The sequence below is a fragment of the Capricornis sumatraensis genome, chromosome 5 (genome assembly GCF_032405125.1).
Source record: "Capricornis sumatraensis isolate serow.1 chromosome 5, serow.2, whole genome shotgun sequence".
Classification (NCBI taxonomy): domain Eukaryota; kingdom Metazoa; phylum Chordata; class Mammalia; order Artiodactyla; family Bovidae; genus Capricornis; species Capricornis sumatraensis.
Window position 1 is genome coordinate 17,745,396 of NC_091073.1, and position 23,872 is coordinate 17,769,267.

A 23,872-nucleotide genomic window follows, 5' to 3' on the forward strand; every position below is an offset into this window, starting at 1 on the left:
CTGATCACAAGGAACACAGCCTTGTCTAACTCAATGAAACTATGAGCCATGCTGTGTAGGGCCACCTAAGATGGATGGGTCATGGTGGAGAGTTCTGGCAAAATATAGTCCACTAGAGAAGGGAATGGCAAAGCACTTCAGTATTCCTGCCTTGAGAACCCCATGAACAGTATGAAAAGCCAAAAAGATAGGACACTGAAAGATGAACTCCCCAGGTTGGTAGGTGCCCAATATACTACTAGAGATCAGTGAAGACATAACTCCACAAAGAATGAAGAGACGGAGCCAAAGTAAAAACAACACCCAGTTGTGGATGTGACTGGTGATGGAAGCAAGGTCTGATGCTGTAAAGAGCAATATCGCATAGGAAACTGGAATGTTAGGTCCATGAATCAAGGCAAATTGGAAGTGTTCAAAGAGAAGGTGGCAAGGGTGAACACTGACATTTTAGGAATCAGTGAATTAAAATGGACTGGAAAGGGTGAATTTAACTCTGATGACTATTATATCTACTACTGGGGGCAAGAATTCCTTAGAAGAAATGGAGTAGCCGTCATTGTCAACAAAAGAAGAGTCTGAAATGCAGTACTTGGATGCAATCTCAAAAACGACAGAATGACAGAATGATCTCTTCATTTCCAAGGCGAAACGTTCAATATAGCAGTAATCCAAGTCTATGCCCCAGCCAGTAATGCTGAAGAACCTGAAGTTAAAGAGTTCTATGAAGACCTACAAGACATTCTAGAACTAACACCCAAAAAAAGATGTCCTTTTCATTATAGGGAACTGGAATGCAAAAGTAGGAAGTCAAGAGATACCTGGAGTAATAGGCAAATTTGGCCTTGGAGTACAGAATGAAGCAGGCCAAAGGCTAATAGAGCTTTGCCAAGACAACACACTGGTCATAGCAAACACCCTCTTCCAACCACACAAGAGAAGACTCTACACATGGACATCACCAGATGGCCAACACCGAAATCAGACTGATTATATTCCTTGCAGCCAAAGATGGAGAAGTTCTATACAGTCAGCAGAAACAAGACTAGGAGCTGACTGTGGCTCAGATCATGAACTTCTTATTGCCAAATTCAGACTTAGATTGCAGAAACTAGGGAAAACCACTAGACCATTCAAGTATGACCTAAATCAAATCCCTAACAATTATACAGTGGAAGTGAGAAATAGATTCAAGGGATTAGATCTGATAGACAGAGCGCCTAATGAACTATGGATGGAGCTTCACTACATTGTACAGGAGACAAGGAGCAAGACCATCCTCAAGAAAAAGAAATGCAAAAAGGCAAAATGGCTGTCTGAGGAGACCTTACAAATAGCTGTGGAAAGAAGAGAAGTGAAAAGCAAAGGAGAAAAGGGAAGATATACCCATTTGATGGGGGATGCAGAGTTCCAAAGAATACCAAGGAGAAATAAGAAAGCCTCCTCAGTGATCAGTGCAAAGAAATAGAGGAAAACAATAGAACAGGCAAGACTAGAGATCTCTTCAAGAAAATTAGAGATACCAAGGGAATATTTCATGCAAAGATGGGGTCAATAAAGGACAGAACTGGTATGGACCTAACAGAAGCAGAAGATATTAAGAAGAGGTGCCAAGAATACACAGAAGAACTGTACAAAGAAGATCTTCATGACCCAGATAATCATGATGGTGTGATCACTCACCTACAGCCAGACATTCTGGAATGTGAAGTCAAGTGAAGCTTAGGAAGCATCACTATGAACAAAGCTAGTGGAGGTGATGGAATTCCAGTTGAGCTATTTCAAATCCTAAAAGATGATGCTGTGAAAGTGCTGCATGAAATATACCAGCAAATTTGGAAAACTCAGCAATGGCCATGGGACTAGAAAAGGTTAGTTTTCATTCCAATCCCAAAGAAAGGCAATGCCAAAGAATGCTCAAACGAATGCTCAAACTAATGCACAGTTGCACTCGTCTCACACACTAGTAAAGTAATGCTCAAAATTCTCCAAGCCAGGCTTCAACAGTATGTGAACCATGAACTTCCAGATGTTCAAGCTTGTTTTAGAAAAGGCAGAGGAACCAATGGTCAAATTGCCAACATCCGTTGCATCATCAAAAAAGCAAGAGAGTTCCAGAAAAACACCCATTTCTGCTTTATTGACTATGCCAAAGCCTTTGACTGTGTGGATCACAATAAACTGTGGAAAATTCTGAAAGAGATGGGAATACCATCCCTCTGGGTTGTCCAAGTGCACCAACAGGGAGGGAGGAGGGAGGGGGTTTCAGGATGGGGAACGCGTGTATACCTGTGGTGGATTCATGTTGATGTATGGCAAAACCAATACAATATTGTAAAGTAATTAACCTTCAATTAAAATAGATACATGTATATTTAAAAAAAAGAGAGATGGGTATACCAGACCACCTTACCTGCCTCTTGAGAAACCTATATGCAAGTCAGGAAACAACAGTTAGAACTGGACATGGAACAACAGACTGGTTCCAAATTGGGAAAGGAGTATGTCAAGGCTGTATATTGTCACCCTGTTTATTTAACTGATATGCAGAGCACATCATGAGAAACACTGGGCTGGATGAAGCACAAGCTGGAATCAAGATTGCCGGGAGAAATATCAATAACCTCAGATATGCAGATAACACCACCCTTATGGCAGAAAGTGAAGAAGAACTGAAGAGCCTCTTGATGAAAGTGAAACAGAGAGTGAAAAAGTTGGCTTAAAGCTCAACATTCAGGAAACTAAGATCATGGCATCTTGTCCCATGACTTCATGGCAAATAGATGGGGAAACAGTGGAAACAGTGGCTGACTTTATTTTGGGGGGCTCCAAAATCACTGCAGATGGTGATTGCAGCCATGAAATTAAAAGACGCTTACTCCTTGGAAGGAAAGTTATGACCAACCTAGACAGCATATTCAAAAGCAGAGACATTACTGTGCCAACAAAGGTCTGTCTCGTCAAGGCTATGGTTTTTCCAGTAGGAGAAATATCAATAACCTCAGATATGCAGATGACACCACCTTTATGGCAGAAAGTGAAGAGGAGCTAAAAAGCCTCTTGATGAAAGTGAAAGAGGAGAGCGAAAAAGTTGGCTTAATGCTCAACATTCAGAAAACGAAGATCATGGCATCCAGTCCCATCACTTTATGGGAAATAGATGGGGAAACTGTGGAAACAGTGTCAGACTTTATTTTTGGGGGCTCCAAAATCACTGCAGATGGTGACTGCAGCTATGAAATTAAAAGACACTTACTCCTTGGAAGGAAAGTTATGACCAACCTAGATAGTATATTCAAAAGCAGAGACATTATTTTGCCGACTAAGGTCCGTCTAGTCAAGGCTATGGTTTTTCCAGTGCTCATGTATGGATGTGAGAGTTGAACTGTGAAGAAGGCTGAGTGCCGAAGAATTGATGCTTTTGAACTGTGGTGTTGGAGAAGACTCTTGAGGGTTCCTTGGACTGCAAGGAGATCCAACCAGTCCATTCTGAAGGAGATCAACCCTGGGATTTCTTTGGGAGGAATGATGCTAAAGCTGAAGCTCCAGTACTTTGGCCACCTCATGCGAAGAGTTGACTCACTGGAAAAGACTCTGATGCTGGGAGGGATTGGGGGCAGGAGGAGAAGGGGACGACCAAGGATGAGATGGCTGGATGGCATCACTGACTTAATGGACGTGAGTCTGAGTGAACTCCGGGAGATGGTGATGGACAGGGAGGCCTGGCGTGCTGCGATTCATGGGGTCGCAAAGAGTTGGACATGACTGAGCGACTGAACTGAACTGAACTGATGTATGGATGTGAAAGTTGGACTATAAACAAAGCTGAGCGCCGAAGAATTGATGCTTTTGAACTGTGGTGTTAGAGAACACTCTTGAGAGTCCCTTGGACTGCAAGGAGATCCAACCAGTCCATCCTAAAGGAAGTCAGTCCTGAATATTCATTAGGACTGATGTTGAAGCTGAATCTCCAATAACTTTGGCCACCTGATGTGAGTAGCTAACTCATTTGAAAAGACCCTGATGCTGGGCAAGATTGAAGGTAGGAGGAGAAGGGGGTGACAAAGGATGAGATGGTTGGATGGCATCACTGACTCAATGGACATGAGTTTGGGTAAACTCCAGGAGTTGGTGCTGGACAGGGAGGCCTGGCATGCTGCAGTCCATGGGGTCGCAAAGAGTTGGACAGGACGGAGCAACTGAACTGAACTGAATCTAAGTGTTTATACTTCTATAAACCTGTCTTTATTTCTGTAGTCATACAGTAAGTCTTAAATCAAACTATTCTGATTTCTCTAAATTATTCTTCTTTTTCAAAAACAGCTAACTCCAGTTTATTTGCCTTTCCATATGAATTTTATATTAACATGAATTAAAAGTGGCAACCCAGTCCAGTATTCCTGCCTGAAGGATTCCTTGCCTGAAGTCTCCCAGAGGAGCTGGTGGGCTACAGGCCATGGGGTCCCAAACAGCTGGACATGACTGAAGTGACTTACCACACACACATATCCACAAAAAGACTGTAACAATTTTTATATGAATTGCACCAAATCTGCAGATAAATTTAGGGATATAACTGACATCTTCACTACATTGAGCAAAGTGTTTCTCTTCATTTTACTGGTGGTTCTTTTATTTTATCAACATTTTGTACTTTGCCGCATATCAGAAGACTCTGTTCAGTTGTGTCCGACTCTTTGTGACCCTATGGACTGTAGCCCAGCAGACTCCTCTGTCTATGGGATTCTCCAGGCAAGAATACTGGAGTGGGTTGCCATTTCCTACTCCAGGGGATCTTCTTGACCCAAGGATTGAACTGGCATCTCCTGCACTGGCAGGCCGATTCTTCACCATGGTGCCACCTGGGAAGCCCTGCTTTGTAGCATAAGTCTTATAAGCCTTTTTGTGAGACTTGTTCCTGGTGTTTCATTCTTCTGTGAGATTGTATAGGTTTTGCATTTTTGATTTTGGTTTCCAATTTATTAATTCCCAACATATAGAAATATGATTGAGTTTTGGGTGTTGACCTTATTATCCATCAGTTCAGTTCAGTTCAGTCGCTCAGTCGTGTCCGACTCTTTACGACTCTATGAATCGCAGCACGCCAGGCCTCCCTGTCCATCACCAACTCCCGGAGTTCACCCAGACTCGCGTCCACCGAGTCAGTTATGCCATCCAGCCACCTAGAACCTACTAAACTCATTTCTATGTTGTGCTGTGCTAAGTCACTTCCGTCATGTCTGACTCTTCGTGACCCTATGGACTGTTGCCCACCAAGCTCCTCTGTCCGTGAAATTTTTCAGTCAAGAATACTAGAGTGGGTTGTTATTCCTTCCTCCAGGGGATTTTGCCAACCCAAGGACAGAACCTGCGTCTCGTACGCTTTGTGCTTTGGCAGGTGGGTTCCTTACCACTAGTACCGCCTATAGAGTGTTTTTGGTTTTGTTTTTAATGTAGACTGGGATTCTAGAGAGTGTGACCTGTGTGACAAACTCAACCTATTGTCAGGTTTGGAAATAAACTTTCATGAAAACATGCCAAGTTGTTTATGTATTGCTTACGACTGCTTTCAGGCTACAATAGCCAAGTTGAAAAGCTATGACAGAGCCATATTGCCTATTTTCAACGTAAAACCTTTAACCTAACTACATATCATTCTATTAATATTTAAATGAGCTTCCTATTAATAGCATGTAGTTTAGTTATAGTTTTTATCCAATCTCTTACTGTGTTATCTAAGTATATATATATAAGACATTATCATTTTTCTTTCAATTGTCTAATATTAATAATTTTAAAGACTCATAGGAAGATTGATATTTTATTTACCCATTTCATTGTTCTTTATTACTGATGTTCTCGGTTTTTTGTATTACTATTTTCTTCCTGTTGTAGCAATTTCTTTTTTTATTCTTTAATTGAAAGATAATTGCTTTACGGAATTTTCTTGTTCTCTGTCAAACATCAACATGAATCAGGTATAGGTGTACATATGTCCACTCCCTCTTGAACCTCCCTCCTGTCTCCCTCCCCTTCCTGTCACTCTAGGTTGATACAGAGCCCCTGTTTGAGTTTCCTGAGACATACAGCACATTCCCATTAGCTATCTATTTTACATATGGTAATTCTTTTAATAGAAATACTTGATTCCTTTCATCTGTATTTTAGAACCACAAACCTGGCATCTTCTAGTATTTCATTTAAATTTTTCCAGATAATCAAAATTTATACCCTTTTTAAAAAATTTAATTGGAGGCTAATTACTTTGCAATATTGTGGTGGTTTTGCCACACATTGACATGGATCAGCCATGGGTGTACATGTGTCCCCATCCTGAACCCCCTCCCAACCTCCCTCCCCACCCCATCCTCTGGGCTGTCCCAGAGCACCGGCTTTGAGTGCCCTGCTTCAGGCATCGAACTTGCTCTGGTCATCTATTTTACATATGGCAATATACATGTTTCAATAGTAGTTCTTTTAGACTAGGTCTGCAGACAACAAATTCTTTCTTTTTTTTTAATCCAAGAATGTCTCTATTTCACCTTTTATCTTGATAGGTATTTTTGCTAGATATAAAATTATGGGCTGATAGTTGTTATCTTTTAGCAAAAGAATCAGGAAGAAACAAACAATTTGAACAGACTGATCACTAGTAGTGAAATTGAATTAGTCATAAAAATACTCCCAGTGTTGAGGAGGAGAGAGAGCAACTTGGAATCTCATCATTGTTGGTGAGAATGCAACATGCCATAACCACTCTGGAAAACATTTTGGTGGTGTCTTACAGAGCTTAATACCCTTATCACATAACCCAACAGTCCTACCCCTACATTCACACAGAAATTAAGCATTGAATGTTTATAGTGTTTATTTATAATCACCCAGAGAGGAGGCCACCTAAATATCCTCCCACTGTGATTGCATTGCCAAATCATGCTATATCTCTGCCACAGGATCCTGTCTAGCAATGAAAATGAACAGACTCCTGACAAAATGATGTGAGCATTAAGCTAAATGAAAGACGCTAACTCAAAAATGACTATACTCCATGATTCCATTTGCATGACATTCAGGAAAAGATGAAACTCTGCAGGCAGAAAGATCAGTGGTTGCAGAGGCTGGAGGTGAGAAAGTAAGCTTGACCTGAAAGTGACAGGAGGAAATTGGAGGGGTTGATGAAACGGTTCTACAACTCGATTAAGGTGATGATTACAAGAGTGTAGGCCTTCATCAAAATTCTTAGAACTACATACTAAAAATAGTGAATTTCACGTCACAGAAGTTAAGCCTTCATAAACCTAACTTTTTAAAAAAGTACACACTAAGAGTTCTCTAGAGGCATTCCTCCATCCCCCCAACCTAGCAGCAAGTCTGAGACAGGCCAACTATTTCATGGTTTCCATCTGTGGAGTGACTTTGATTTTTCATTCACCCTTCCAACTGAGAGTTTACCTCCCTGGGGCCCCAGCTTCATGCAGTGGGATCCTGTCTGAATTTCCATCTTCAGAAGTCCTGAAGGTTTGCTTCCTGCTCTGATGTCCTCTGAGGCCACTGGATAGAAAGCTGGAGGTCACCTTCGTTCTGAGATGCCCTGTAAGCAGGCTGTAGCCTCTGAATTCCTCACCTTCTTAGTTACCCTATCTACTCCTTTGTGTCCTCTGAAATTTTCTGATACTTTCCTGCCTTCGTTTAAAGATTTTCAACTTTCAGCTTCAGGAAATTAACTCTCCTGAACTAAATATTTATTTTTACATAACTTATCTAGAATTTTTGGAGCTTTTTCCTAAGAAGTAATTTTTAAAAACTATTCTGCCGTTCAATCCCTGGGTTGGGAGGATCCTCTGGAGAAGGGAACAGCTACCCACTCCAGGATTCTGGCCTGGAGAATGCCGTGGACTGTATAGTCCACAGGGTCACAAAGAGTTGGACACAACTGATTGACTTTCACTTTTCGATTTTAATCGAAATGCTAGTGGTAAAAAAAAAAAACCAAAACCCACCTGCCAATGCAGGAGACGTGAGAGACTCAGGTTCAGTCCTTAGGTAGGGAAGATCCCCTGGAGGAGGGCATGGCAACCTGCTCCGGTATTCCTGCCTGGAGAATCCCACGGACAGAGGAGCCTGCCGGGCCACAGTCCGTAAGATCACACAGAGACAGACACGACAGAAACAGTGTAGTGCACAGGCAGGGTGTATTTAGTCTGTGTAGTATAATATCAAACAGCTGGAGGCTGAAAACCAGGAGACAGGCATGCTAAACTTGTCTCTGCTTGTCACCAGCTAAGTGACCCCGGACAATTTGCTCTCCTTTTTGCGTCCCTTTTATTCCATTTAGAAACGAAGAAAATGAACTAAATGCTAAGTGCTCTCCAGTTAAAAAGTATATACTATAGAAAAACCGCTGGCCTGAAAATCTGGAGTCCTGAATTTTAGATTTGGCTCTGCCGCCTTCTGCTTTTGGACATGTCACTTTACTTCCTGAGTCTTTGTTTCTTAATTTATGAAATGAAAGTTCCACAACATTGCAAATCAGCTATACTTTGATACACTGTAAAAAAAAATCACAATATATAGTGTTCATTTGCTAAGTCATGTGCGACTCTTTGTGACCCCATAAGTGCAGCACATCAGGCTTCCCTGTCCTTCACTATCTCCCAGAATTTGCTCAAACTCAGTCCATTGAGTCGATAAAGGCATCTAACCATCTCATCCTCTGTTGCCCCTCTCCTCCTGCCCTCAATCTCTCCCAGCATCAGGGTCTTTTCCAATGGGTTGGCTCTTCGCATCAGGTGGCCAAAGTTTTGGAGCTTCAGCATCAGTTTTTCCAATGAATATTCAGGACTGATTTCCTTTAGGATTGACTGGTTTGGTCTCCTTGTAGTCCAAGGGACTCTCAAGAGTCTTCTCCAGCACCACAATTAGAAAGCATCAATTTTCGGCATTCAGCCTTATTTATGGTCCAGCTCTCACAATGTACGATCTAAATATATACAATTTTTATTTGTCAAGCGTACCTCCATAAAGAATAAAATAAAATTTTAAATAAACTTAAAAATAAATTTTAAAAAACAATGAAAGTGGTAATATTTACCTCAGAATTATTGTGAAAACAAAATTAGATATTATTTATAAAAATGCTTGACATATAAAAGTTGAGTAATAAGTCTTGGAGGATCCAAGTATATGAAATTAAATGATCTCTAGATTCTTTTTGTGTTCTAAAAGTTTATGATATCAACCAAAGTCAGTTCTTTACATTAAAACAAAATTTTAAAGGTTTAGCTGCAGTTCTAATCTGAGCCCGCTAGAGGGCTCTGTTGCCAAACAAATCAGCGTATATTTTGCTGTTGGTTGTGAAAGTTCAGAAACTCAAGTTCCTTTGCACTTTTGAGGCAACATCACTTGATTTCCTAATTATATCCATCTTTTCTTATTCAGGTTACTGAAGAAGAATCCTCTAATGCTCACCAGCAATTTTGTACTGGGAGTAGGTAAGATGCTGTCTCTAACCATAATATGATTGTTTAAAAGGTGGATTTAATTCTCCCTCACTCCATTTCAAAAACCCTTAGCCCCAGATATCACCCTATTCTATTCTCTTCCAAACTAAGCTTACTGGTCAAAATAAACAATCAAACCAAAAATAGAGGGGTGGTGGAAGAAGGGAGAAAAGAAAGGAAAACAAAATTCTAAGGCAATGTTTTTCTTAAGCACTTTTGCAGTGGCACCCCACTCCAGTACTCTTGCCTGGAAAATCCCATGGATGGAGAAGCCTGGTAGGCTGAAGTCCATGCTAAGGGTCAGACACGACTGAGCAACTTTCCTTTCATTTTTCACTTTCATGCATTGGAGAAGGAAATGGCAACCCACTCCAGTGCTGTTGCCTGGAGAATCCCAGGGATGGGGGAGCCTGGTGGGCTGCCGTCTATGGGGTCACACAGACTCAGACACAACTGAAGCGACTTAGCAGCAGCAGCAGCTTCCCCAAAGAAGTCTGTGTATTTCAGGTTGTGCCCACAACACACACACGTGTTTAACGGAAACAAGCATTTCCCAAAGCAGCAATTATCTTTAGAGAAGAAGATACACTTTCATATTCTCTATTCTGTTCCACCCTATGCTTCTTAGTGGTGCTTTGCATGCATGCTCACTGGTTCAGTCGTTCGGACTCTGCGCCCCGTCCCCCACCAGGCTCCTCTGTCCGTGGCATTTTCCAGGCAAGAATACTGGAGTGAGCTGCCATTTCCTCAGGGGATCCGCCCGGCTGAGGCATCGAACCCGCGTCTCCTGTGTCTTCTCCACTGGCAGGCAAATTCTTTACACTGAGCCACCTGGGAAGCCTGAATGGTGCTTTGACACACTAGTTAATTTCCTGGACCACTAAGGGATGCCACCAGTAGTTTTAAAAAAATCTCCTCAAGAGTATGCAGAAACTAAAAAGAACTGGTTTGGGGTACTGTGCAATATGTACGAACTGACCTCAAAAGACTATGAAGTGACAAGTGAAAGTCACTCGGCACTACACTTGGCAAACAGTATGTGGCTCCATTTCTACAAAGAATGAGTATGCATGTATACTCATTTATTTAAAGAGGCTGGGTAGGGTGCTGTGCTGTTCTGTGCCTTTTTTTTCCAATACAGGTTAGAGTTGTCCGTAAGGAACCTGCATAAGATTTGGAAAGCAAAAGTAAAACGGCAGCCAATCCTCGGAAGGTCACTGTGGTCAGATGTGGTGATGAACTGTGTGGGTCATAGCTCCCTGTCCATCCGGTCTTTCTGCTCTCTGGCCCTGATGTCTAATACCAGCTCTGAGCTGTTCAGAAGATGCTTGACTGTGGATCCACAGGGAGGAAGTTTTATGCAGAGGGAATAACTTCCCATAGCCTCCTCCTAAGCCCACTCTACTGGTGGGCATGCCTGACTTCACTTTCTCTAAAGTTCCAGGGCTTGGCTTCCCCATCTCTGCTCCAGGCACCTATCCAGACTTTCACTTCCTCACTTGCAACATTTTTGTTAGATTTAATTCCTGCAATGGGCTTCCCAGGTGGCGCAGTGGTAAAGAATCTGCCTGCCAGAGCAGGAGACGTAGGAGACACGGGTTTGATCCCTGGGTCAGGAAGATCCTGTGGAGGAGGAAATGGCAACCCACTCCAGGATTCTTGCCTGGAAAATTCCATGGACAGAGGAGCCTGGCAGGCTACAGTCCATGGGGTCACAATGAGTCAGACTCGACTGAGCACAGACACAGACCCACCTTGTTGACTTAGGATAAAGCCAGATCCATTCTTTGTCATAAAAGGTTGCTGACCTGTTTGTCCCCACTAAAAAATCTGAACAAAATGCCCACTAACTTACGTCAACCAAACTTTAGTTAGACTTCTCTCCTTCCCTGGAGCCCTGTAAGTTGGCACCTCTCCCTGAGGTTAAGCCAGCATTGGAATGTGGATTGTTTGTGCTAAGTTGCTTCAGTTGTGTCTGACTTTTTGTGACCCCGTGGACTGTAGCCCATCAAGCTTCTCTGTCCATGGGATTCTGCAGGCATGAATACTAGGGTGGCTTTCCATGCCCTTCTCGAGGGGATCTTCTCGACCCAGGGATCAAACCCGCATCTCCTAAGTCTTCCTGCATTGGCAGGCGGGCTCTTTACCACTAGCGCCACCTGGGAAGCCTGGAACATGGGATAATTCCTCCTTAATGACATCACCTGCGTAACTGGTCACCCCACCTGCTCATCTACTCTTCCAGCTCCTGTTCCTTCTGGCCTTGTTTACGCCTCCCGCCCGACACAATAGGCCGTCTTTCTCCCTGACCACTGAGATGCTCTTAGATCTTAGAGTCAGGAGCTCTTGTCCTCCCTACTGCAACATCTCTTTCTCTCTGTTGGAATAGTCTTTGAATCGTCTGCTTCCTGAAGTCCAATTTTTGTTTTTTTGATTTGACAGAAGTGTAAAGTGAGAGAGAGAGACATTGCTCTGAATAAGTCAGGAGTGCGGGAAGGAGGCACGGCTGCGAGTTGCTGGGTTGGGCAAATCTTGGAGCCAAGACAAGGGAGTCCTGAGGCCACATGCTACATGGGGGAAGGCCCTGCTTGGGCTCCTGGTCACTGCCCAGGTGACTCTGCTGTGTGGCTCTGCAGAATAACCTCAAGAATCTTGTACTTAGTGTGATTGGAATCATTCGGAAGGTCGTAAAGGCACTGCTTTGCAGCAAGCTGGGTATTTGGCTGAAGGATCTGGTCCAGTGGACAGTGACTATTAACAATACCAATAGCTACTAGCTATCGAACACTTAGAATGTGCCAGGAGCTGAACAGTGAACTTCACATACCTTATTTCAAATCCATACAACTCTGAAAATTGAGCCTCATTCTCCAGATTTTGCACCTGAAAGAACCATGCATCTGAGGCTGTTAAATGCCTTTGCTGGATGACAGCTAGTGAGTGGGGACTGACTTTCCTGGATTCCTTATATGAAAATGCCTTTGTCTGCAGTATTCCCACCAGTACTTATGCAAGCTTCTTTAACACTTCGGGTGGGAAATCCACCATCACCCACCTTAAATCATGCCCCTGGTTAGTGCTCTTGTGCTCAGCAAAAATAAATAACTTGACAGATTCTCAGTTTCTCCTGCAGGTGTCACCCTTGCCACCAGATAGGTGTTTGAGTTCTCAGACTTCCCCTCTCAGTATTGGAATTGACCAGAAATTTTTGAAGAAGACGAGAAACTGATCATATAATGTATGCAGCCTAGATTTCAGGATCATGACTCTCACCCGTAGATTTAGAGTTCCCCAGCTACAGTGGATTGGTTGTTCTCTCTTTTATATTTTCATTTTAAAGGTATTGCTTGTATTTGTGAATAGATAATAGGTTTGCAAGTTCTTAAACTGAAAAGTACAAAAATGTACAGTGAAAAATCTGTCTCCCACCACTGTCACCCATCTGCCAAGTTTTTATGCCCCGGATAGAAAAACAACTATTATTAGCTTCTCGTATATCTTCCTCACGTAATTTTACACATATGCAAACAAATACAAGTATATATTACTTTACCATATTGTTTTACACAAATATAAGCTGTTCTGTAACTTCTCCAGATTAATATATTGAATAAATCTTGTTCACTTTTAAACAAGTATAGGATATTCCATTTAATGGCTGTATTATAATTTATTTAATAAATCCCCTATATTTTAGGCTGATTCAATCTTTTGTCATCTAATAATAATAGTATTAATAACAATAGCATTATTGTTGCTGTCATTATATTAATAGCAAACACTCAGGTCTGGCACTGTTTCCAACAGTTCACTTCTCTTAACCCATTTAAGCCAAACCACAGCATCTACAAATTGTGTTTTGATTATCATGTTATAGATGAAGAAACAGAAGCAAGGAAAGGTCGGATGATTGGCCTGAGATTTCCTAGGCAGCAAGTGGTGGGTCCAGGATAGCACAGAAAAGGACAAAGTGGGGTCACCATACTTGGAGGGTTGGAGTCGTTGAGTCTACAGACGAGGGCAAGGCTGCAAAGGGGAAGCAAGGAAGAGCCAGCCACTACCACACGAGAGAGGTGGTGTTCCTGTATTCTGGAGGTTCCCAGCGCTCAGGACCAGCACACAGTCTGCACACAAGTGTGCACAGTTGTGCCAAAGCAGAGGAGGAAAATAAGAACCTTTCTCTTCGGATTCAAAGTGCCATCCTGGGGTTCGAAAAAGAAGAACAAGAAACAAAAATGCCTCAGAAGGCCCAGGAAAATCTGTCTGACTTTATAACACATCAAAAACAGATACGGATGCTGGTGGAAAACGCCTGCCAGACCACAGCAGCCACTCTCACTAAGGACACCCAGCTCACTTCGTTACCCCTGCCTTCTAGGCCATGCTGGGGCCTAAATGGTGTCACTGTGCGACTCAGGTTTCTGCTCAGCTGTGTCCCACTATCCACTTTAAGGACTCTGGTGTCTATTGTGATGACTATCACAGTCTGTTCAGGCCACTGTAAGAAAAATACCGTAGACTGGCGGTTTCAACAATAAAGATTTATCTTTCACAGCTCTGGAGGCCGGAAAGTCAACGACAAGGGGCAGGCAGTGCGGTGTTGGCGTGAGCTGGCCTCCCGGTTCACACACACTTTCTTCTCGCCACCTACTCTTGTGATGGAAGAAGTGAGAGAGTTTCCGGAGGGGCCTTTTAAAGGACACTAATCCCATTCAGGAAGACCCGCACCCTCATGACCTAATCATTGCCTAAGGCTCCACCTGCTGATACCATCATGTTGGGGATTAGGATTTCAACGTGTGCATTTTGGAGGGACACAAGCATTCAGACCATAACCATGACCCTCCAAGCACCTTGAACCCTTGCCTTCTTGATGCCCCTTATGCCACCTAAGTGGGACTGCTGCTTGCACATATAGTGAGAAGTGAAAGCATCAGCCACTCAGTCGTGTGCAGGCCCGTGGACTATAGCCCGCCAGGCTCCTCTGTCCATGGGATTCTCCAGGCAAGAATACGGGAGTGGGCTGCCATGCCCTCCTCCAGGAGATCTTCCTGACCCAGGGATTGAACCTGGGTCTCCTGTACTGCAGGACAGACTCTTTACCATCTGAGCCACCAGGGAAGCCCCTATAGTACCTTTGTATAGTAGAATCACAGCTGGGTATATTATAAACTGGGGGCCCAGAAAAAGAAAGCTGTTCCTCTTCCGCCCCTTTGGTCTTCATTTTTATGGGGTGAGCAGGAGAGCAACTTTGATACTGGCCACTTTAAGTGTGCAGCCTGGCAGCTCCTTGACTTGAGGCTGCCTGTCGCGCCTCACCAGTTCCTGCCCAGGAACTTCTTACTGATGCTGTGCTGCACACAGGTGGTGGGAAACTGCTGGCCCTTCACGCATGGATAACTCATGATTCACTATTATGAGATCAGAGTCGGTGGATAAAGGGTTCTTTCTTTCCCTAGGCATATAGTCCTGAGTTGCATTTTAGGTAGCAGACTGTATTCATTTTCTATTGCTGTTGAAACAAATTGCCACAAACTTAATGATTTAAAAAATCAAACTGATATTTGATTGAGAGTTACTCAATCGTGGCCAACTCTTTGGGACGCCACGGTCTGTAGCCCACCAGGCTCCTCTGTCCATGGGGTTCTCCAGGCAAGAATACCGGAGTGAGTAGCCGATTCCTTCTCCAGGGGATCTTCCCAATCCAGTGAACCAACCTCGGTCTCCTGAATTGTAGGCAGATTCTTTACCATTCTGAGCCACCAGGGAAACCCTCTAGTGACTTCAGTTCAGTTCAGTCACTCAGTCGTGTCCGACTCTTTGCGACCCCATGAACTGCAGCACGCCAGGCCTCCCTGTCCATCACCAACTCCCGGAGTTCACTCAAACTCACATCCATCGAGTTGGTGATGCCATCCAGCTATCTCATCTTCTGTTGTCCCCTTCTCCTCCTGCCCCCAATCTCTCCCAGCATCAGAGTCTTTTCCAATGAGTCAACTCTTCACATGAGGTGGCCAAAGTATTGGAGCTTCAGCTTCAACATCAGTCCTTCCAATGAATACTCAGGACTGATTTCCTTTAGGATGGACTGGTTGGATCTCCTTGCAGTCCAAGGGACTCTCAAGAGTCTTCTCCAATACCACAGTTCAAAACCATCAATTCTTCGGCGCTCAGCTTTCTTCACAATCAACTCTCTTAAAATGACACAAATTTTGGTCTTGGTCTGTAAGTCACAAGCCTGATTTGGCTTCATGGGTTTCTCCATTCTGGATTCCACAAGACCAAAATCAAGGCATCTGCTTGTATAGGCTCTTTTCTGGCTGCTCTGAATGCATCTTTTTTTCTAGTTTTTCCTGCTTTATGACCATTAACTCTCATTCTAGCCCCCTGGATCGTACTCTCCAATAAAGTATTGGCATATAAGGCTCAGGCTCTGTTTTTTTTTTTTTTTTTTTCTTTCTGGTAAACCAGGCTGACACAGATGCTCTTCAGTGCTAGCCTCTTTTTGTTGCTAGCACAGTCTCAGAAGCCATTCTGTATACCAGTGCTCCTGGTCACACCAGAGGCAGGTAGAGGTGGTGGAGCTGTGTAGGGCCTTCAGGCATTAGTTTAGTTCGTTTTGTCTTTGGCAGTTCTTTGGGGCCCAAAGAATGCTGGGAATTATTAAAGGTAACCCTGCAACCTAGGAGAAAAGGTATATGAATTTACAACAGGGCAACACAATAGGAAATATATTTTAGAAAAATCACCCTGAGATAGATGATTTAAGAGATCATATTTTTAAATTCTTAAAGATAGCAAAATCACGTCTTATAGTCTTTTAGGTAGAGTTAATCTTTGTAGCATGCATGGACTCTGGAGAAATGAGGATTTGGTAGGTATTGTCAACCCAACAGGGATTCCCAGGTGGCGCGAGTGGTAAAGAACCCGCCTGCCAATGCAGGCGACATAAGAGATGCAGGTTCAATCCCTGGGTCAGGAAGATCCCCTGGAGCAAGGAATGGTAACCCACTCTAGTATTCTTGCCTAGAAAATCCCATGGACAGAGGAGCCTGGTGGGCTATGGTCCACAGAGTCGCAGAGTCAGACATAGCTGAAGCGACTTAGTGCACATGTGTGCACAAAAGCTTAACCAACTAATTGTACTTTAAATTCAGAGAATCAGACTGACTGGCTGGCATCTGTGGTTTTATTGGAGTTTATTGTCAGATCCTCATGAATTCAGAGGCTAATGAGAAGAGAAATATCATGTCTGGTAGAACTTTCCAGTCTTAAGAGAGTGAGTCAATGTATTTCTAAGGCTCAACAACCTTTCTACAGGAAGAAGGGGATAGAAACTATTTGAAACTTCTGATGTTCTCAGAAGGACTTTGGAGGAGGCTGATTTTGTAGCCTCTTGAAGGAGGCAAGTTGGAACTGATCTCAATAAGCATTGATGCTATTGTAACTTTGTGATGTATAAGGAACACAATTCTTTCCCAATAGGGGATGAGCTCAGAGCCAGGGAACATTTGAGTTCAGAATATTGAGAGCCTCTGGATCCTTCAGTAACAGGTGGGAAGAGGCCTGAGAGCAGCCATTCTGAGCATTTGTGTTATATATTGAATTTTCTCAACCCTAATAATATTTCATATTGATGCCAACTTAAAAGGCTTGAAGTGGTATTATAACAGCAATAACCTCAAGTAGAGAAATCCAAAGAATGAGCTAGGTTGATCCAGCCAGACAATTATATTTGCTACCTTACTCATAAATTAAAATTCTTGGATGTGAAGAAGTAGATGGCAGTTAACATTTAAGGTTTGTACGAATTGCAATACCTTTTATAGTATGGATGCATATCAAATCACTGCTAATGTCCTTGCCAATGCTAAATTGGGCATGAATGTGGATAGCAACGCTAGCAACTGAACTTTTGCTCTTATGACTGGTCAAGGTTGAGAAACAGAAATGGAGATGCTCTATTCCTGTGCGACAAGCCAGCCTTTGGGGGCTTCCCCTGTGGCTCAGTGGTAAAAAATACACCTATGATGCAGGATACATGGGTCTGATCCCTGGGCTGGGAAGATCCCCTGGAGAAGGAAGTGGCACTCCACTCCAGTATTCTCACCTGGAGAATCCCATGGACGGAGGAGCCTGGTGGGCTACAGTCCATGGGGTCACAAGGAGTCAGACACAACTGAATTGACTTGGCATGCATGCCACCGTGAGGCTCAAATCTCTGATTCTCTCTCTATTGCCATTTGGGATGCTAAAACCTTGTGTCCTGAAGACTGTGCTATCTGTCATCAGCCACAAATTAAGTAACCTAAGACTTTGGCAGTCATCCCACATGACAGTGGAGGTCTGACCAAGAGGCCAGCAAAGAAATTCAAGGTGACAGAAAGTAGTGGAGTCTTTACATGGGAAAAGAATAAATCTCTAAAGGCCAGAACCCAACTCTGGGAATGGCAGAAATGAACACTAATGAGGGTTTTTAGAACGTGCTGGAGTGCTTCATGAGTGGACTGTGGGTAGCCCTGACGCTTTCTCAGCAGCATCCCCTCAGGGTGCTTAGGAGATGCCTGGTGATTATACCTCTGGACTGTGGATAAACCGAAGAGAAAAGGAATACAACACTGTTATGTAGCTCACAGATTTGACAGGAAGTTAGGAACTTTGGCTCAGATAACAAGCAGGACTCAAGCCAGACTGGAAAGCAGACAGCGCATCCCAGGTTGGGCCCCAGGGTCCCGTGCAGTGCCTGAGCCCTCGCTGACTCCACTAGCATGCATCACCTCCAATGTTCTATGTCTTCCTCTGCGTTCAAAATCCCTGGTAAGGAAGGAAACCTCTGATATTCTGTAAGTTTCATAATGGGGTGAAGTCTCTATCTCTTAAAATACTCACGTGTGGTGAGTTCTTTTTGTTTTAAACAATATGAATGGGGTTTAAGTGCTGGGCAAAGATCACTGGCAAATACCTATTCCCACCACCCCGGTGACTGCCCAGTATCTCACATGCATTCTTCCTCTTGTAATTACACTTCACTGGAAAAGTTAGTGAAAGACTGGTGCTATTTCTCACTTACTGTTCAAAAAAAATATAACATGTTTGCGCATCTATCAGAGCCTGGAATTTTTTTGGAGGGAAAGATTTTTATTAATGATTTAGTTTCTTTATCATCAGTCTACATTATAGAAATTGTGAATATTTGACTATTATGGGACTATTTAGGTATCTATTTCTAGTGTAGATTTTAAGTGATATTTTCTAGAAATTTATCCATAGCATCTACATTCTCATATTTATGTGCATAAAATTGTTGATATCTTAATATCTTCATGAGATTCACCTTTTTCAGTACTGATATCCTTTTATTTATGCATTCTGTCTTCTAGATTAGTATTGTTAGGTATTTATCAATATTCGACAAACTTTTTCTTTTGGTGATTTTTCAGTATCAGAGGTTTGTTGTTTACTTCATTATTTTCTACCTTATTTTATTATTATTTCCTCGTGCTTCCTTGGGTTTATTTTACAAGTTTTTACCTTAATTTCTTGAGACTTCTGGTGTTAGCTATGACACGTCAAGAGCCTGGAAGGCATTACTCTTACCCTTAATCAAGAAACAAGATGTAGAAGGCATGGACCATACTAACACCCAACTTATCCTAATGGGCAATTATACTACCCACCAACCAACAGTAGCAAAAGATGCAATATTTTCAAGCGCAGGTGGAATTTACAAAGGTGGGCCATGTGCGGGACTTCCTTGGTGGTGCAGTGGCTGAGACTCCATACTCTCAGTGCAGGGGGCCCTGGTTCAATCCCTGGTCAGGGAACCAGATCCCGTATGCTACAACTAAGACCCAGCTCAGTTCAGTCACTCAGTCGTGTCTGACTCTTTGCTACCCCATGGACTGCAGCACGCCAGGCCTCCCTGTCCATCACCAACTCCCGGAGTTCATTCAAACTCATGTCCATTGAGTCGATGATGCCATCCAAACATTTCATCCTCTGTCATCCCCTTCTCCTCCCACCTTCAATCTTTCCCCACACTGGGGTTTTTTGAGTCAGTTCTTCGCATCAGGTGGCCAAAGTATTGAGTTTCAGCTTTAGCATCCGTCCTTCCAGTGAATATTCAGGACTGATTTCCTTTAGGATGGACTGGTTGGATCTCTTTTCAGTCCAAGGGACTCTCAAGAGTCTCCTCCAACACCACAGTTCAAAAGCATCAATCCTTTGGTGCTCAGCTTTCTTTATAGTCCAACTCTCACATCCACACATGACTACTGGAAAAACCATAGCTTTGACTAGACGGACCTTTGTTGGCAAAGTAATATCTCTGCTCTTTAATATGCTGTGTAGGTTGGTCATAACTTTTCTCCCAAGGAGCAAGCATCTTTTAATTTCATGATAACTAAGACCCAGTGCCAAATAAATAAACATTAAAAAAAAAGGCAGACAATATACTGGGTCACAAAACAAATCTCATTACATTTTTAAAGGACTGAAATATTTTAGACCATCTTCCAATGTATGGATTATGCCTTCATCATCCAAAAATAGTCTCAAAGTCCAAAAATCCAGAGTAACTCTTCATCCAGAAAGAGACAAACTCATAAGTATATTTCTTAGTTCATAAAAGCCATGCTATTAAGAAGCTAGTTTCCTTTAAATATTTTTAAAGTTGCATCAACTTTCCTTTAAACTCTGTTAATGCAAGGGAACAAAATAAATAATTTCACTCCTGTCCATAACTATAATAAATTAAAAGGAAATTCCAGGAGGCTTAGAGGATGCCTGTTGCTATAGGACTGTATAACAAATAGTTGGTCACCTAGGAAAAGTGCCAAGACCTCAAGTAGGCAAACCTGACTGCTAGCAGAGAGCCCTGGTATGATAGTAAACTAATCAGAATCCGTGTTATTAATATGAGGTAAAGGCTAAAGTGCAGTCTGTTACTTAGAAGCTTCTTACCCCTGAGGGAGATGATAGGGAAGATACCTGCCTCAGGACTCTTGACACCAACATCCAGGACTGAGTTAATAAACTCTCAGTGAGGCCAAAGAGGAGCCCTTCACCTCTATGAGACGTTAGAAGAGGAATGGTCAGGAGGAGCAAGATGAAAGTGAAGTGGGGGCCGTGAACCATCAACCTTGGCTAAGGAGAGTAGAACTATCCCCCAGCAAGATGAGGAGGCCCCGCCTCTTCCACAGATCTGCATTTGGGACTGGTAAAATTTAAACTTGTTGGGCCTCATCAGTGTGATACAGAAAAGCACAAAGAAACAGGTGGTGCCTGCTGGAGATGGATGGGAAGTTCAGATTCTGAAACCGAGGATAAAGGACAACTTCCTGTAGGAAGTAAAAAGAAAGCTGCGGCTGCTGCTGCTAAGTCGCTTCAGTCGTGTCTGACTCTGTGCGACCCCATAGACAGCAGCCCACCAGGCTCCCCCGTCCCTGGGATGCTCCAGGCAAGAACACTGGAGTGGGTTGCCATTTCCTTCTCCAATGCATGAAAGTGAAAAGGGAAAGTGAAGTCACTCAGTCGTGTCTGACTCTTCGGGTCCTATGGACTGCCGCCTACCAGGCTCCTCCGCCCATGAGATTTTCCAGGCAAGAGTACTGGAGTGGATTGCCATTGCCTTCTCCAAAAAAGAAAGCTAGTCCAGACCTTATCTGACCTGGGATAAGCTGGGTATGCAACCCCTCCCTCACCTATTTCTAGACCTTGTTGTTGTTTAGTCGCTAAGTCAAGTCTGACTCTTTTGCGACCCCATGGACTGTAGCCCATCAGGCTCTGCTCTCCATGGCATTTCCTGGGCAAAAATACTGGAGTGGGTTGCCATTTCCTTCTCCAGGGGATCATCCCAGACCAGGGATCAAACACTCGTCTCCTGCTGGATTCTTTACCACTGAGCCACCTGGGAAGCCTCTAAATCTTGAATAAGGCCTAACCCAGAGAAACAGAGGGAAATTTTTTTTAAAGCAAAATCATGAACAAGAGTTATGCTAAGAAGAGGTCAGCGTGGCAGAATGAGTGGATTGAGTTTTGACATGCACTCCACCAGCAGTTCTTCACTCAGCCTCACCTCATCCAGAGTGGATCTGAAAGGAACCCAAATGGTTGGCATTCTGCTTTGCTAAAGGAACCAGACTCTGGGAAAGGGTGTCAAAAGGGTAAAAATGACTACTTATTGATTGAGAGAGTACTACTTATTGATTGGGAGAGTACAGAAGGAGTCATATTTTCTCTAAGGATCACTCGGGCTTGGGGATATGGGTAGCCCTGTCACCCTAGACTGTTGTTGTTGTTCAGTTGCTTGGTCCTGTCTGATTCTTTGCAACCCCATGGAGAGTAGCCCGCCAGGCTCCTCTCCGTTCATGAGATTCTCCAGGCAAGTCCTAGAGTGGGCTGCTGTTTCCTTCCCCAGAGGATCTTTCCAACCCAGGGATTGAACCCACATCTCCAGCACTGTCAAGTGGATTCTTTACTGCTGAGCCATGAGGAAACTCCCTGTCAGCCTAGATAAGAGGTCACAAATACACAAAGTGACTGTGAAGACAAGTAGAGGAGAGTCAAGGAGCCACTTCCAAATCCCCGTACTCATCTGGATTCATGTGGTGTTGAAAGATACAGCCTTAATCTGAAATACAGAGTATTTCTTTACAAACTATGTGCGTGTTTGACAACCAAACAGCAAAGCTGTTTAATAACTGACTTCTACTTCCGCTATTAAGGAAACTGTATTGGAGTAATTGCCAGATATCTGACAGCAGATACAAAATACACATACCCTTGAGAGTATATAAGATTGTCTGTTTATATACCTCCTGTATACAATATACAACCCTGGGAAAGACCAAAGGCAAAAGGAGAAGGGGGCGGTGGAGGATGAGATGGTTGGATGGCATCACTGACTCAGTGGACATGCTGCTACTGCTGCTGCTGCTAAGTCGCTTCAGTTGTGTCCGACTCTGTGCCACCCCACAGACGGCAGCCGACCAGGCTCCCCCATCCCTGGGATTCTCTAGGCAAGAATACTGGAGCGGGTTGCCATTTCCTTCTCCAATGCATGAAAGTGAAAAGTGAAAGTGAAGTCACTCAGTCGTGCCCGACTCTAGCGACCCCATGGACCGCAGCCCACCAGGCTCCTCCGTCCATGGGATTTTCCAGGCAAAAGGACTGGAGTGGGGTGCCATGGACATGAGTTTAAGCCAATTCCGGGAGAGAGTGGAGGACAGAGGAGCCTGGTTTGCTGCAGTCTGTGGGGTCATGAAGAGTCAGACAGGACTTAGTGACTGAACAACAACATCAATACACCTCCTGTAGGCCTACATCTTACCCTTGGTATTATTATTTTTTTTCCAAAATAGTTATTTGAGTCTATTTTTGCATATTTAAAAATATCCCATAGTAGAAATTTACCAAAGTCTAGAATTAGAAGTTAAGACGGTGTGACAGAGACAGCAGATTGTCCCCCTAACGCCAGTCTCCCTTCTGTATACAACAGACCTGTGGCTGGGCTCCAGGGACTTTAGAGACTACATTTCCCAGCTGCTCTTTTAGCTCAATAAGGTCACATGACTCAATTCTTGCCAGTGACGTGTGTGTAGAGGTGACTTGTGTTGTTTCAACATCTGAGCCACAGGACAGTGGATTTGTAGGTCCCTTTCTCGCTTCCTGCAAGGTATACGCCGCTCACCCATGACTCAGCTTCCACTCGCTGACGAAGACCTGCTCTGATCAAAGCAACAGGAAGCAGAGAGCCCGAGTCTCTGAGTGAGCACCTTGAGAGCTCCTACAGCTCTCAGCCTGGAATGCTCTCTGCATATAGTGCGGTCTCTGGATTTAGTGTGAGATGAATACACCTCCATTGTCTTTCTTTCTTTCTTTCTTTCTTTATTTTTCTTTACAATACTATATTGGTTTTGGCATACATTGACATGAATCCGCCACGGGTGTACATGAGCTGCCAAACACGAACCCCCTCGCACCTCCCACCCCACATCATCCCTCCGGATCATCCTCCATTGTCTTTAAATCACAGTACTTTGGAACCGTTTGGTTTTACTGCCTCAGCCTGTGCTCAAGCTTATAACACAGATTTTAATAAAAAGTAGAGTACCTTGGCAGGTGAGAATTTTACTTCCCTCTGCTTTTGTATTTTGTAAATTAGTAACCTAAATGATCAACTATATAGTTTTTTTCAATTTAACAAAGACATGGCAGTTTGTTTTTAAAACAAAAAACTGAGTAGAGGTGATTAGCCCCTCTGTGAACCTTGAGAATAGTTCTTATCAAATCATAGAACCATCGAATTTTATAACTTGGGGGAGGGATAAATTAGGAACTTGGATTGATAGATACACACTAGTATATTTAAAGTA